Source organism: Arachis hypogaea, chromosome 17 (assembly GCF_003086295.3).
Source record: "Arachis hypogaea cultivar Tifrunner chromosome 17, arahy.Tifrunner.gnm2.J5K5, whole genome shotgun sequence".
Classification (NCBI taxonomy): Eukaryota; Viridiplantae; Streptophyta; class Magnoliopsida; order Fabales; family Fabaceae; genus Arachis; species Arachis hypogaea.
In genome coordinates, this window is record NC_092052.1 from 124386205 (window position 1) to 124401664 (window position 15460).

General features: G+C 42.1%; 1 non-coding gene across 1 annotated transcript; it reads left to right on the forward strand.

Annotated features, from left to right (window-relative positions):
- Window positions 1-13388: 13388 nt before the first annotated feature.
- On the forward strand, window positions 13389-13492 carry LOC112767854 (small nucleolar RNA R71). Its single transcript, XR_003185294.1, has one exon. It is a non-coding gene; the product is annotated as a small nucleolar RNA R71 (small nucleolar RNA).
- The last annotated feature ends 1968 nt before the right edge of the window (window positions 13493-15460 follow it).

The following is a 15460-nucleotide window of genomic DNA, read 5'->3' on the forward strand; positions in this document are numbered from 1 at the left end:
ATTTATTTTTTTAATAAAAATACTTTTTCAAAAGACGTATTTAAATAGATTTTAAATTGAATAAAAATATAAAAAGTCAATCCAAACTACCACTTATATTTCTTGATCACATTATCTGAACCTTTTTTAATGACATATACCCGCTTATGTCTCACAATTGTGAAATTTGGTGGTGGTAAAACTAAGTGCTAAGTCTTGTTAGTCAAAAAGGTATTATATTCTTCTCTCATTATTTGAAACCAGTGTTGGCAACCTAAAACTTGAGAGATAATTTTAGGACGATGATTATCAATATCAATGTTAGAAATTGAGATGTCACCAAAAAAAAAATGTTAGAAATAGAGATAGCTAAGGCTTTTTGGTTTAGTGAGGTCAAGTTTAAACTTAGTTATCATAAAATCAATGTTATGAGGGTGTGAAAAAGGTTATAGGGAGATGAATTTTAATACCAGAGATAAAAATTTGTTCAAATAAAAATTTGTGATAAGATATATCAGGTGCAGTGTGAGAATCGAGAGGAGAAATTGGTGAAGGTGGTGAAAGGAGATAGAAGAGGAGGTGTGGTATGATGAGAGTGAAAAGGACTATTTGAAGAGAAATTACTATCAAAGCGAAAAAAAAAAAGTAGAAGGAATTATAATTCGAGGTTGAGAAAAGGATATATAAGTTTGTTGATTTGATCCTGAAACAGATTATATTAACTTAAACTAGAATTATTTTTCATAAAATTATCGCTAAACATAGAAGATAAGAACGTTCATAAAAAATGGCATTTCGGGCAATAAAATCCTTACCATCAGAGTTTAGACATTTGAAGTCTTTTGATTGTGGAGCATAACCTATGAAAAAGCACTTATCAAATTTAAAATCTAGTTTAGATTTAATGTAAGATCTTAAATGAGAAAAACAACAATAACCAAAGACTTTTAATAAAGAGTAATTAGGTTTAATATTGTGAAGAAGCTCACAATGTGATTTCATCTTTAAACTTGTTCGGGTTCTCGGGTTCTGAACGGGTCAGAAGTAGAGAGTGTTTAGTTAGTGGGTTGCTGGCGGCTGGGCCTGGATGGATTCCAAGGGTGAGATTCCTCCGAGTTGTTGTAGCGAGAGGGGGCACCTACAAGGACTCCAACGTTCAAGTTAGGGTCTGTACGAAAGCGGCATTTAAGGTTAGGGTAGGTGACGTACCTCTTGGGGGGGGAGGGGATAGGTCCCTCCCCTTATATACTCTGTGCTCGAGTGGGTCCCATATGGGAAGACCCTCTTTCCTGGAAGCTTCCTTCCAGCTGTCCAGGTGCTGTGACCAGAAGGAAAAAAAAAGGATTTGCGGGTTGGAGGACCCGTCGGGTCGGCGACTCAGCACCCAGACCTGACTCATTAGTGGACCGGGTCGGAATAGTGCCCCCAACGTGCCAATCACGAGGTTAGGCGGTGATTGGCACGTTTGTGCCACTCGCTTTTTCCCTTGTCGAGCTCTCCTCTGGTCGGGAATCCGTCGATGGAGACTGCAATCCTGTGCGCGTGTATCACCCCTTGTAGCTTGGTGCGTCGCTTCGAACTTTGCACTAAGCATTTAATGCTTGTTTTGATTGATTTGAAAACCCAATGGAAAGGACTATTTTACCCCTGTCTTTTCACGCTCCCTCTTTGATGGTTACCATTCTGCCTTTCTCAAAACTTCCTTCATTCCTCATTTCTTCTTTTATCACCACATTTGCTTTTGTTTGTTGTTTTGCTCTCTGAATTATTCCTTGCGGGAATCTGCTCGCTCTTCTTCATTTGCTTCCTTCCTTTTCCCTGCACACTTTCTTGGTAAGGGCTTCACACTCCCTTCGTTATTCTACAGTTCTATGATTGTTGCTTTTGTCAATCAACGCATGCTATTTTACATTTTGGTTTATGCTTGCTTGAACTATTGTAGCCTACGTTAGATAGTTGCTAGGAGGCACCATTTAGCTGTCTATTTCTTGAATCTAGGATTTAGATTAGCATGAGTATCATGGATTAGTAGCGTGGTTAGCTGTGGATGCATTTTTGTTTATCTTTCGAGTTTACGACCTCCCGGGTTGACTTGAATGGTGCCCCCACTGTAGGTATGGCTCGAATACCGGCGCCGAACGTCATCGATTTTTACGCTTGGGTAACCTCGGATGTGAAGGATACACCATCTAAGATAACCAAAAAGGAGCTCCAAGCATTTCGGGATTCCGGTTCCCTGTGTGGGGGAGGTTCGGAGGAGGTGAACTACCAGGTTTACGTTCCTAGCGATCAGGAGCGTGTTTGCCACAAGAACATGGCAACCCCCGGGTAGTTGACTGGTTGTGGGTCTATAAACCAATGTTCACTACCCTGGGGATCCAACTTCCCTTCTCTCCCTTTGTGATGTCTCTATTAAATCGCTGCGACGTCGGTCCCTCGCAACTCCATCCTAACAGCTAGGTTGCGATCCGCTGCTTTGAGCTGGTGTGCGAATATCTGGAGCTTCCGGTTTCTGTGAACGTTTTTCTTTATCTCTTCCTATTAATAAACCCTTCTCGGGAGGGTAAAACGAAGAAAGGGTATATGTCCTTCCGAGCCATGCAAGGCAGAAGAATCTTTGGGCTCTTTAAGGATTCCTTCCACAGCTTCAAAAGTACCTTCTTTAAGGTCAGGCCGATTCAGGGTTACCATCCGTTTTGGCTAACCCTAGAAGGAGAGAGGCGGATCCCCACCTATTGGAGCTTCGGGGTCGGCTCTGACTATTTAATAAAGGTGACTTATGATGGGTTGCATGAGGAGGACTGCCGGATTGCCGACATCTTGTTGGCTATTTTTGGGCCTCGAAACCTTAATCCCCATTTGTTACTGGATGATCGGGAAATTGATCGGCGAGGGAAGTGGTCAGACTGCTGCTGAGGATCAAGGTGATTCTCAGCCTTCTGGTAGTGCCCAACCGATCATCCTCCGAAGGGGTTGTGGAAGAACCAATCCAAGAGCAGGGGCTTGGTTTCAAGGCTGACCTTGATCTGACCATCGTCCCCAACCCCAAGAAGAGAAAAAGGTCCTTCCAGCAAGACCTTGATGGTGGTGGTAAGGAGCTTCGATTCCGGCCATTTTATTGATTCCCAACTCCTCCCGGGGACTGAGGAATTCTTTCAGGAGGAGGACCTCACCGCTCATGCGAAGTGGACTTATCGTAGTCTCCTCTGAGCCGCAGCCATTACCCAGAAGGTGGAACCTGTTTTGGCTCAATGTCAAGCTCTGGAGGGAAAACTTCGTGCTTCTCAGAAAGACATCACTGAGTTGAAAACCCAACATGCCAAGAAAGAGAAGAAATCGGAGGAGGATTCCTCCGAGATCAACAGATTGGTAGAGCGCGACCTCACTGTCTCTAAGGAATTGAATGTTGCTCAGGGTCAAGTTGTTTCTGCTGAGGCCAAAGTTAAAGAGTTGGAGAAAAAATTGAAAGAGATGGAGGAGAAGCATGGCGAGGTCGAGAGGTCGGCCCGGGTGGCTCAGCAAGAGGTCGTCTCTCTAAAGAAGAGGAACAAGGACATTGTGAGGGATGCCAAAAAAGTAGTTAAGGCCATTAAGGATAGGATCAATGCCCAGATTTCCATCTTGGCTCCTAATCTTGATACCTCCTTAGTCGGGGCCTTCAAGATGGTTCAGGATGGCAAGATCGTAGACATTCCCAAGAAGTCGGGAACTCCTCAGTAATTTTAGTCTCAATTGTTTTGACTTGTCCTTTTGTAATTTGTTGGTTTAACTTGTTGGGTCGATGTGATGCCCTTGTTTTGTAGTACTTTTGACTTGTTAGGCCGATGCGATGCCCTTGTTCTGTGATACTTATCGTGACTTGCTTTTTATTGTTCTTGGGCCGACTAGTTAGCTTTGAAAAATATTTGTAGCTTTCTTATTTTTGAGCTTTATCGTTTGGCCGGTAGGCTGTATGTTTTGCCTTTGTGGCATTCTTTTGCGTCGACTAAGGCTTCCGGGGTGATCAATTCCGATTAGTCGTGGAAGAGAAAAATAAAGTTAAAACATGTAACTTAAAAATCAGTAAAGTTACACGATGCAAGTGTTCATGGTATCTATAATGAGACGAGATAACAAGGTAAAATAACAAAGCAACAAGTAGTAGTGAATGAGACATTTATAATGAAATGAAACAGACAAAGTAATGAGCGAAGTAGAAGAAACTGTTAAATCGCGGGGTCGTCGTTTAAGGGTAAAATCTTTTCAAGTTTGCTGCGTTCCGCGTTCTTGGCACCTCGCTCCCATCCAAACGCTCTAACTAGTAGGCCCCCTTATCGAGTACTTCTCTTACTCTGTATGGGCCTTCCCAATTAGCTGCTAGCTTGCCTTCTCCTAGAGTAGGTAACCTAATGTCATTTCGCCGCAAGACCAGGTTGTCTGGTTTGAAGCTTCTTTTTAGCACTTTGACGTTGTACCTTAAAGCTATCATTTGTTTTAACGCAGTTTCTGTCAAATTGGCCATCTCCCTGGTTTTGTCGATCATGTCCTTCTCTACTGCCTCGTCAACGCCCCCAAGAAGCAGCCTTGGGCTCGGTTCCCCAATTTCCACAGGGATTACTGCGTCGACCCCGTAGGTAAGCCAGAAAGGCGTTTCCCCGGTAGAAGATTGCGGCGTTGTCCTGTATGACCATAGGACCGAGGCCAGCTCATCTGCCCAGGAGCCCTTTTTCTGGTCTAATCGTTTCTTTAGGCCTTGGAGGTTGACCTTGTTTGCCTCTTCTATGTAACACCTACCACACGGAGTCTTATGCTTAAGTCTTAAAGTTGAGGTGGCAAGTTATTACGACCTCTAGAAGTAAAAGTATATATATAATAACAATAGTAGTTGAGGTAAAATTATACTGAGGAGCCTGTGAAGAAAATTTTGAAACAAAAGTCGTAATGCTCACGTAAACGGGAAACTTGTATGCGAGAAAACCTAAACCATATCTTGGCCAATTTCTCCCCAAGCTCAAACTCCTCAATTCAAGCCTCCAAGGTTCCAAATCAAGTGCTACAAGGTCCAGCCACCAAAGCTTGATTTCAAGCGCTCCAATTTAACATAAACTCAATCTAATTCCATGAAATTCACCAATTTAATAACTAGGGTTCACATTATTTGATAACCACAAGGATTTAGAGTTTTCTTACCTTATCCATGGATTATTTAGACAAAATTCATCAATTTCCTCAAGTTAATTCAATCCTAATATATCAAAACATCAAAATCTTCAATACCCATTAACCCAAAAATGAAATCTGAATAGAAGGGAAAGGCTGGGCATGAAAACAAAGTTTCTTACTAAATAATTCAGTGGGTTTTGTAGAGAATTCCGAGACGAACGCGTGGCCGCTGACGACTCGTCAATCGGAGCTCCGGATTGGAAGATAATTGAGTTTGAATTTGGAGTTAGGTTCGCTCTTCCCTTCATGCTTTCAGCGAGCTTCATGGAAATTTAAAGGAAATGGCTGTGTTTAAGGTTTTATATGTTGGGCCATGGGCCCGGTTCGACCGATTCGACTCGATTGGGCTGAATCTTTTAAAATTAGTGTCAAAATTCGTGTTTTAATTATTTCTACCTCATTAAACTATAAAATTTAAGTTTATAATTTCTTTAAGTAATAATTAATTTATTGGCTAATTATTTACTAATTACTCGGGATTTATATTCTACCTGGCCATTGCTCTGTGGGTGCTCAACTGAGGAGAACTTCTGTTTGATCCCCAATCCTGAGAGGAACTTGCCAAACTTCCTATCCATGAACTGCGTCCCGTTATCCGAGATAACAACCTCAGGGATTCCAAACCTAGAGACCACTTGCCTCCATATGAACTTTCGACAGTTTGCCAACGATATATTGGCCAATGGCTCTGCCTCAATCCACCTGGTATAGTAATCAACGGCCACAATTAGATACTTTACCTGACCAGGATCCACCGGGAATGGATCTAGGAGGTCGACTCCCCACTAAGAAAAGGGTCAAGAGGCCATCATTGAGCTTAACTCCACCGCTGGGGACTTGTGAAAGTTGGCATTCTCTTAGCATCTTCTATACTTCCTCACGAACTCTTGTGCATCCGACATGATGGAAGGCCAATAGTATCCAGATCTAACAAGATTCCTGGCCAACTTTCCCCCAATATGGTGGCCACAGCATCCTTCGTGGACTTCGCTCAAGACGTAGTCTGTTTGGTCGGGGCGCAAGCACTTCAGCAAGGGTTGATTAAGCCCTCGTTTGTACAGCTGGCCCAGTATTACTACATACTTGGTCACCTCCTGTTTTACCGTTCTAGCACCCTTCTCATCCTCAGGGAGCTCGCTGTTCTCCAAGAAATGGATGATCGGATCTATCCATGAGGAAGGGCTCAATGCTTATGTTACGTAGAGAGTTACCGACGGCTCCTTTACCAGCCCTTGAATAAAAGATTGATTTTCCGTGCCTGGCTTTGTGCTTGCCATCTTCGATAGGAGGTCAACTCTCGCATTTCTTTCTCTGGGTACATGTTGAATCGTAACCTCTTCGAAATCTTCGCACAACTTTTTCACCTTTTCCAAGTACTTCTGAAGTAAGGAGTCCCTAGCGTGATATGTCCTGTTGCCCTGGGAGGTAACAATTTGGGAGTCACTGTTGACCTTAACTCGTGACGCTCTGACTTCTTTGGCTAGGAGCAAACCCCCTATCAAGGCTTTACATTCCACTTAGTTTTTGGAGACCGGGAAGTCGAACTTGACTGATTGCTCATAAGTCATCCCAGCCGAGCTTTCGAGGATTATTGGTGTACGAAACTGACTCCGCACGTTTTGCACAGATAGACTGGCAAGTATATCGGGTCGTCCAAGTAATACCTTAGGTGAGTGAGAGTCGATCCCACAGAAATTGTTGGTTTGAGCAAGCAGTGGTTACCTTGCAGATTTTAGTTAGGCGGATAGAAATCATAGTTTTTCACGGAAAATGCATAAAACAGAATAAATAAATAAAATGTTACTAGATAGGTGTGAAATCAATGGTATGAGAACAGTTGAGGCTTCGGAGATGCTTTATCTTCCGGATTAATTTTTCTTACTGTCTACTTCAATAACTTTCTGATTCATTTAATGGTAGCCGTAAGTGATTAACTCTTGTCCTCTCATCAAGTTAACCTCCTCCACTGCAGCAATCCACCATGTTGAAGTGACTCATGTCCTCTCATCAAGCCACCTCTAGGTCTCTCACTGTAGCAGAAGATGAAGCTCTAAGAAATCCACTCCCCTTCACGATCCTACTCAAGGTGCCACAGACAAGGCAGATCTTCCATATCAGAAAGTGCTGCTTCTTTGACTCTAGCCTTAACGCCACAGAGACCTCACTTACCCACGGTCAACGGGATTTCATATCACGTATCCAAAGTTGCCCAGGTACTCTATTGGAATCCGCAATGCAATCTCTAGCTTTGGTTCAACGCTATCCGGGTCAGGACTCGCACGGAACCCATGTAGAACAAGGGTGATTGTCACTGGTCACCCTCAATTCATGAGATGAAGAACGAGAATGCATATGAGAATAGAATCAGACATATTGAACTAAAATAGTAATATTATTGATCCATGAAACTCAGCAGAGCTCCTAACCTTAACCTTAGGAGGTTAGTGACTCATACTGTACAATAGTAGTAAAGTATTCGATTGGGGGGGGGGGAGAAGATCCAAAGATAGTGTGATCTCCTCCTATATATACTAATATGCTAACTAAGAATTACATAAATAAGATAAACTAAGTTGATAATGCGAAAATCCACTTCTAGGACCCACTTGGTGAGTGTTTGGCATGAGCTTGAGTGAAATCGACGAGCTAGTACCCCTTAGGGGCGTTGAACGCTGGCTTGGGACTCTCTTTTGGGTGTTGAACGCCTGTTGCTCCCTTATGGGCGTTGAACGCCAGGAATAGGGTAGGTGGTTGGCGTTAAACGCCAGTTTTGGGCCTTAATTTCCAAAGCAAAGTATAAACTATTATATATTTCTGGAAATCCCTGAATGTTAGCTTTTCATAGCCGTTTAGAGCGCGCCGTTTGGACTTCTGTAACTCTAGAAAAGCTCCTTCGAGTGCACGGAGGTCAGATCCTGACAGCATCTGCAGTCCTTTCTCTGTCTCTAAATCAGACTTTTGCTCAAGCTCCTCAATTTCAGCCAGAAAATTTCTGAAATAACCATAAAACACATAAACTCAAAGTAGAATAAAAAAATATGAATTTTGTACTAAAACCTATGAAAATATAATAAAACTTAAACAAAACATAATGAAAACTACATAAAAATGACGCCAAAAAGCGTATAAAATATCCTCTCATCAGAACACCAAACATAAACTGTTGCTTGTCCCCAAGCAACCAAAAACAAAGTAGGATAAAAAGAAGAGAAGGATACAATAAATCTCAGAGTTCTTAATAAAGCTCAATTTCAATTAGATGAGCGGGACTAGCAGCTTTTTGCTTCTGAATAGTTTTGGCATCCACTTTCCATTGAAGCTCAGAATGATTAGCATCTTTAGGAAGTCAGAATCCAGATAATATTATTGACTCTCCTAGTTCAGTTCTTTTTTATTCTTGAACACAGCTTCTTTAGAGTCTTGGCCGTGACCCTAAGCACTTTGTCTTCCAGTATTACCACTGGATACATAAATGCCACAGACACTTTGAACCCCTTAGGATTGTGATTCAGCTTTGCTAGGATCCCCAGCTAGTGGTGTCCAGAGTTCTTAAGCACACTCTTTTTGCTTTGGATCACGACTTTAATTGCTCAGTCTCAAGCTTTTCACTTGACACCTTCACACCACAAGCATATAGTTAGGGAAGCAGCTCATTTGAACTGTTTAGGCTAAGATTTTATCTTTTTGGCCCTCCTAACCATTTATGCTCAAAGCCTTAGATCCTTGCTCTTGCCTTTTGGTTTAAAGAGCTATTGGCTTTTTCTGCATGCTTTTTTTTTCCGCATGTATATATATTTTTTTTGCTTTTTACTGCTTTTTCTTGCTTCAAGAATCAATTTTTGCATTTTTCAGATTAACAATAATACTTCACTTTTATCATCATTCTTTCAAGAGCCAACATTCTTAACTCCAACATCAAATATGCACTGTTCATTCACGCATTCAGAAAATAAAAGCAATGCCACCACATCAAATAATTGAACTATTCTTATTATATAATTCTAGTTCATGCATCTTACTTCTCTTTTTCAATTAAAATTTTCTTTTAAGCAAGGTGAGAGATGCATGGAATAATTCATAGCTTTAAGACACAAGGATGATCATGCACTAGAAACAGATAATAAAACAAAATACATAGAAAACAGAAAAATAACATAAGCAAAGGGAATTAAGGGAACGAATCCACCTTAGTGATGGCGACTACTACTCCTTCTGGAGGATCCAATGGAGTGCTTGATTTCTTCTATGTCACGTCCCTGCCTCTGTTGTTCTTCCCTCATAACTCTTTAATATTCTCTCATGGCCCTTTGGTCTTCTCTTATTTCATGGAAGATGGTGGAATGCTCTTGATGTCCCATCCTCAACTGATCCATGTTGGAGCTTAGTTCCCCTAGAGAAGTGTGCAATTGCTCCCAGTAGCCTTGGGGAGGAAAATTCATCCCTTGAGGCATCTCAGAGATTTCTTATTGAGGCAGCTCCACATGCTCTTGTTGAGGTGCATGTGTAGGCTCTCTAGTTTGTTCCATCCTTCTTTTAGTGATGGGCTTGTCCTCTTCAATGGAGATGTCTCTTTCTATGCAATTCCAGCTGAATTTCATAGATGACAGATAAAGTGGGAAAACACTAACCTTGATAAGGTGGAAGGCTTTTCAGCTTTCTTGTACAACTCTTAAGGTATTACCTCATGTACCTCCACCTCACTTCTAATCATGATGCAATGAATCATAATGGCTTTGTCAATAGTCACTTCTGACCGATTGCTAGTAGGGATGATAGAGCATTGGATCAATTCCAATTATCCTCTAGCTACAGGCTTGAGGTCAAGCCTTCTCAGTTGGATAGGCTTGCCTTGAGTATACCTCTTCCATTGAGCTCCTTCCACATAAATGTCTGAAAGGACTTGGTCTAGCCTTTTATCAAAATTGACTCTTCTAGTGTAAGGATGTGGGTCTCCTTACATCATTGGCAAGTGGAGCGCCAACCTTACACTCTCTGGGCTGAAATCCAAGGGTCACCATCGGACTATGGTGCTCCAATTTTTGGGATGTGGGTTCACGCTAGTGTCATGGCTATAGTGACCCATGCATTAGCATAGAACTCTTGCACCATCAAGATTCCAACTTCCGGAATCATATTGGTTAGGACTTTCTAACCTCACCTCCGAATTTCTCTTCGGATCTCTGGGTACTCATTCTTTTTTAGCCTAAAGGGGACTTCAGGAATCACCTTCTTCTTTGCCACTACTTCATAGAAGTGGTCTTGATGAGTTTTGGTGATGAATCTCTCCATCTCCTAAGATTCGAAAGTAGAATCAACTGCTTTCCCTTTCCTCTTTCTAGAGGATTCTCCGACTTTGGGTGCCATAAGTGTGAATGGAAAGCAAAAAATAAGGCTTTTCCAACACCAAAATTAAAAGCTTTGCTCGTTCTCGAGCAAAATATGAAGAAAAGAGTAGAAGATGAAGATAATAGGTGGAGAAAGAGGGGGATAGTGGTTCGGCCAAGTGAGGCTTAAGCGTATGAATGGTGTGTGTATAAAAGGTAGGAAGAAGGGGATATTTATAGGGGTGGGATATGGTAGCGTTCGAATGAATGGGTGGGAATTGGGTGGGAAATTTTGAATTTGAAGTGGGTGGGAGTTGGTGGGAGTTATGATGGTTTTGGGAAGAGATATGAATGTGATTGGGTTAGGGTTTATAGGGAAGAGTATATGGGGAAGAGTGAAAGTAAGAGAGATAAGAAGGTGGGATAGGTGGAGATTCTGTGGGACCCACTGATCCTGAGAGGCTAGGGAATTCGAGTTCCCTACCCTGTTGTGGGTGTTGAACGTCCAGCTCCTGCTTCTGGCTGGCGTTCAACGCCAGCTTCAGGCTGCTCCTCATGGGCGTTGAACACCCACTCTGGCCTCCTTGTCTGGTGTTCAATGCCAGCAAGGTGCTTGCTCCAGGGTGTTCTGTTCCCAGCTCTGACTATTTGTGTTTTTGTTCTAGCTACTGCACATGATCACAAACTTAAACAAATATGAAAATTAAATTGAAATAACTTAAATAAACTTAATGAAAAACAGAAATAACTTTAATTATGGTTGGGTTACCTCCCAACAAGCGCTTCTTTAACGTCACTAGCTTGACGGTTAGCTCCTTACGGAGGTGAATAGGGGCTCAGAATTTCGCCCTTTACAGTGAATTTCTTGCCTGTGCTCTCTTGGATGAGCTCCACATGCTCTAGAGACAGGATCTTGTTCACTGTGTGTGGAATGACTGGGTTGTCAGTGAAGGCAACTTTCATACCAGGAGAGAGGTCTTCAATGGGGATTTTCTTATCCCTCCACCCTTTAGGTACTTTCTTCTTAGTACCTTTATTCTCAGTGCTTGATGATGGCTTCCCAACACTAAACTTAGAATTGGTGTCTAGGGGCTCTGTATAACTTTGCACTGAGAGAGGGGGTTGGAACACTAGGTGTTGCACAACTGTCTCTCTTTTGTCAGAGGGAGAGTTAGGGCTAGGAATCTTGAATAAGATGTGGTCCTCCCATAGTTGTAGAATCAGCTCTCCCTTTGCTACATCAATGATGGCATTGGTAGTGGCTAGGAAGGGTCTTCCAAGAATGATTAATTCATCCTCTTCCTCCTCAGTATCCAAGATTATAAAATCTGTAGGGATGTAAAGGTTCTCAACCTTTACTAAGACATCCTCTACACGGCCATAAGCCTTTTTCATTGACTTGTCTACCATCTCTAGTGAGATTCTTGTAGCTTGCACCTCAGATTTCCAACCTTTCCATTACAGAAAGTGGCATAAGGTTTATGCTTGACCCTTGGTCACACAGATCCTTCTCAAAGGTAATGGTGCCTATTGTGCAAGCAATTAGGAAGCGTCCGGGATCCGATAGCTTCTGAGGTAGTTTCTACTGAACCAAGGCATTGAGTTCCTTGGTGAGCACTAGAGGTTCTTCCTCCAATGTCTCTGTGCCAAATAACTTGGCATTCAGCTTCATCAGAATTCCCAGGTACCGAGCAACTTGCTCTTTCCTAGTTTCCTCTTCCTCATCAGAGGAGGACTACTCTTCAGATTCTAAAATTTTCAACTAAGCATTCAAGGGAACTTCAATGGGTTCCTCATGAACCTTTGGTTCCATCAATTCTTCAATAGAAGAGTTCTCAGTGGGCTTGGGGTACCCAACTACTCCAATTGTGGCATTCAATGCTAGGACTTGTATTTCTTTGGGCGTTGAATGCCCAGCTTGTATCCCTTTACTGGCGTTCAACGCTAGTGAGGGTACTACTTTGGGCATTGAACACCCAGTAAGGACCTCCTTATTTGTATTCAACGCCAGTGATGGTATTTCCATGGGCGTTGAACGCCCAGTAAGGACTTCCTTACTGGCGTTCAACGCTAAAGAATCCCCCTCAGATTCGGCCTCAGTGTTCACTGTGATGGCCTTGCACTCTTCTCTTGGGTTTACTTCAGTGTTACTAGGAAGAGTGTTAGGAGGGGTCTCAGAGATTCTCTTGCTCAGTTGACCAACTTGTACCTCCAGATTTCTGATAGAGGACCTAGTTTCTATTATGAAACTGTGAGTGGTCTTAGAGAGTTCAGAGACTGTGGTTGCTAAGTTAGAAATACTCTGCTTAGAAGTTTCCATCTGTTTCTGAGAAGATGGGAATGGTGGTCTGTTGATGAACATATTTTGGGTTCTTCCACTTTGATTATTGTTGAAGCCTTACTAAGGCTTCTGTTAATCCTTCCATGAAAGGTTAGGATGATTCTTCCAAGAGGAGTTGTAAGTGTTTTGCATAGGGTTCTACCATGTAATTCACCGCTTCCAGCATGGGTTGATATGGACCATAGGCATCTCCATCATAGGAGGTGTCTTGAGTGCTGCTAGCTGCAGCTTGCACTCTAGTCAAGTGCTGAGAGATCATATTGACCTGTTGGGTCAAGATCTTGTTCTAAGCCAATATGGCATTCAGAGTATCAACTTCCAGGACTCCTTTCTTCTGAGCTACCCCATTATTCACAGGGTTTCTCTCAGAAGTGTACATGAATTGGTTGTTTGCAACCATTTTAATGAGTTCCTGTGCCTCTTTAGGCGTTTTCTTCAAGTGGAGTGATCCACCTGCAGAATGGTCTAATGACATCTTTGACATCTTGGACATCTTAGATAGACCATCATAGAAGATACCTAAGATAGTCCATTCTGAGAGCATGCCAGGAGGACATCTCCTGATCAGTTGCTTGTATCTTTTCCAAGCTTCATAGAGGGATTCACCCTCTTTTTGTCTGAAAGTTTGAACTTCCACCTTGAGCTTGCTCATCTTTTGAGGTGGAAAAAAATTGGCCAAGAAAATATTGACCAACTTTTCCCAAGAGTCTAGGCTTTCTTTAGGTTGAGAATCCAACCACAGCCTAGCTCTGTCTCTGACAGTAAAGGGGAAAAACATCAGTCTGTAGACCTCAGGATCTACTCCATTGGTCTTAATAGTATCACAGATTTGCAAGAATTTAGATAAGAACTGATGTGGATCTTCCAGTGGAAGTCCATGAAATTTGCAATTTTGTTGCATTCGAGAGACTAACTGAGGCTTTAGCTCAAAGTTATTTGCTCTAATGGCAGGTATGGAGATACTTCTTCCATAGAAGTCAGAAGTGGGTGTAGTAAAGTCACCAAGAACCTTCCTTGCATCTTCTCTATTGTTCTGTTTGGATTCCATGCTTGTATTTTCAGTTTCTTGTTCGAAAAGTTCTATGAGGTTGATGAGCGGATAATTTATATGCTTTTTGGCATTGTTTTCTAGTAGTTTTTAGTATAATTTAGTTAGTTTTTACTATGATTTTATTAGTTGTTATGCAAAAATCACATTTCTAGACTTTACTATGAGTTTGTGTGTTTTTCTATGATTTCAGGTATTTTCTGGCTGAAATTGAGGGACCTGAGCAAAATCTGATTCAGAGGCTGAAAAAGGACTGCAGATGTTGTTGGACTCTGACCTACTTACACTCGAAATGGATTTTCTGGAGCTACAGAAGTCCAACTGGCGCGCTCTCAATTGCGTTGGAAAGTAGACATCCAGGGCTTTCCAGCAATATATAATAGTCCATACTTTGCTCAAAGATAAACGACGTAAACTGGCGTTTAACGCCAGTTCCATGTTATATTCTGGCGTTAAACGCTAGAAACAGGTTACAAGTTGGAGTTAAATGCCCAAAACAGGTTACAACCTGGCGTTTAACTCCAGAAACAGCCTAGGCACATGTAAAGCTCAAGTCTCAGTCCCAGCACACACCAAGTGGGCTCCGGAAGTAGATTTCTACACTATCTATCGTAGTTTACTCATTTTCTGTAACCCTAGCTACTAGTTTAGTATAAAAACAACTTTTAGAGACTTACTATGTATCAGATGACATTTTACACGTTTCATATTGTATTTCTGACGGCATGAGTCTCTAAACCCCATGGTTGGGGTGAGGAGCTCTGCTGTGTTTCGATGAATTAATGCAATTACTACAGTTTTCCATTCAATCACGCTTGTCTCTATTCTAAGATATTCACTCGCACTTCACCTTGATGAATGTGATGATCCGTGATACTCATCACCATTCTCAACCTATGAATGCGTGCCTGACAACCACTTCCGTTCTACCTTAGATTGAGTGTATATTTCTTAGCCTCTTGGTTCATGATCAGAGTCTTCGTGGTATAGGCTAGGATTATTGGCGGCCATTCCTGAGATTCGAAAAGTTTAAACCTTGTCTGTGGTATTCCGAGTAGGATCTGGGATGGGATGACAGTGACGAGCTTCAAACTCATGAGTGCTGGGCGTAGTGACAGACGTAAAAGGATCAATGGATCCTATTCCAACATGAGTGAGAACCGACAGATGATTAGCCGTGCGGTGACAGCGCATTTGGACCATTTTCACTGAGAGGACGGATGGTAGCCATTGACAACGGTGATCCACCAACATACAGCTTGCCATGGAAGGAGACCTGCGTGCGTGAAGAAGAAGACAGTAGGAAAGCAGAGATTCGGAAGACAGAGCATCTCCAAATCCTCAATCTGTTCTCCATTACTGCATAACAAGTATTATTTAATTTATGCTATTTACTCTTCATAAACCCAATCTTTTTTATCACTAATTTTCTGACTAAGAATTACAAAATAACCATAGCTTGCTTCAAGCCAACAATCTTCGTGGGATCGACCCTTACTCACGTAAGGTATTACTTGGACGACCTAGTGCACTTGCTGGTTAGTGGTACGAGTTGTGAAAAGTGTG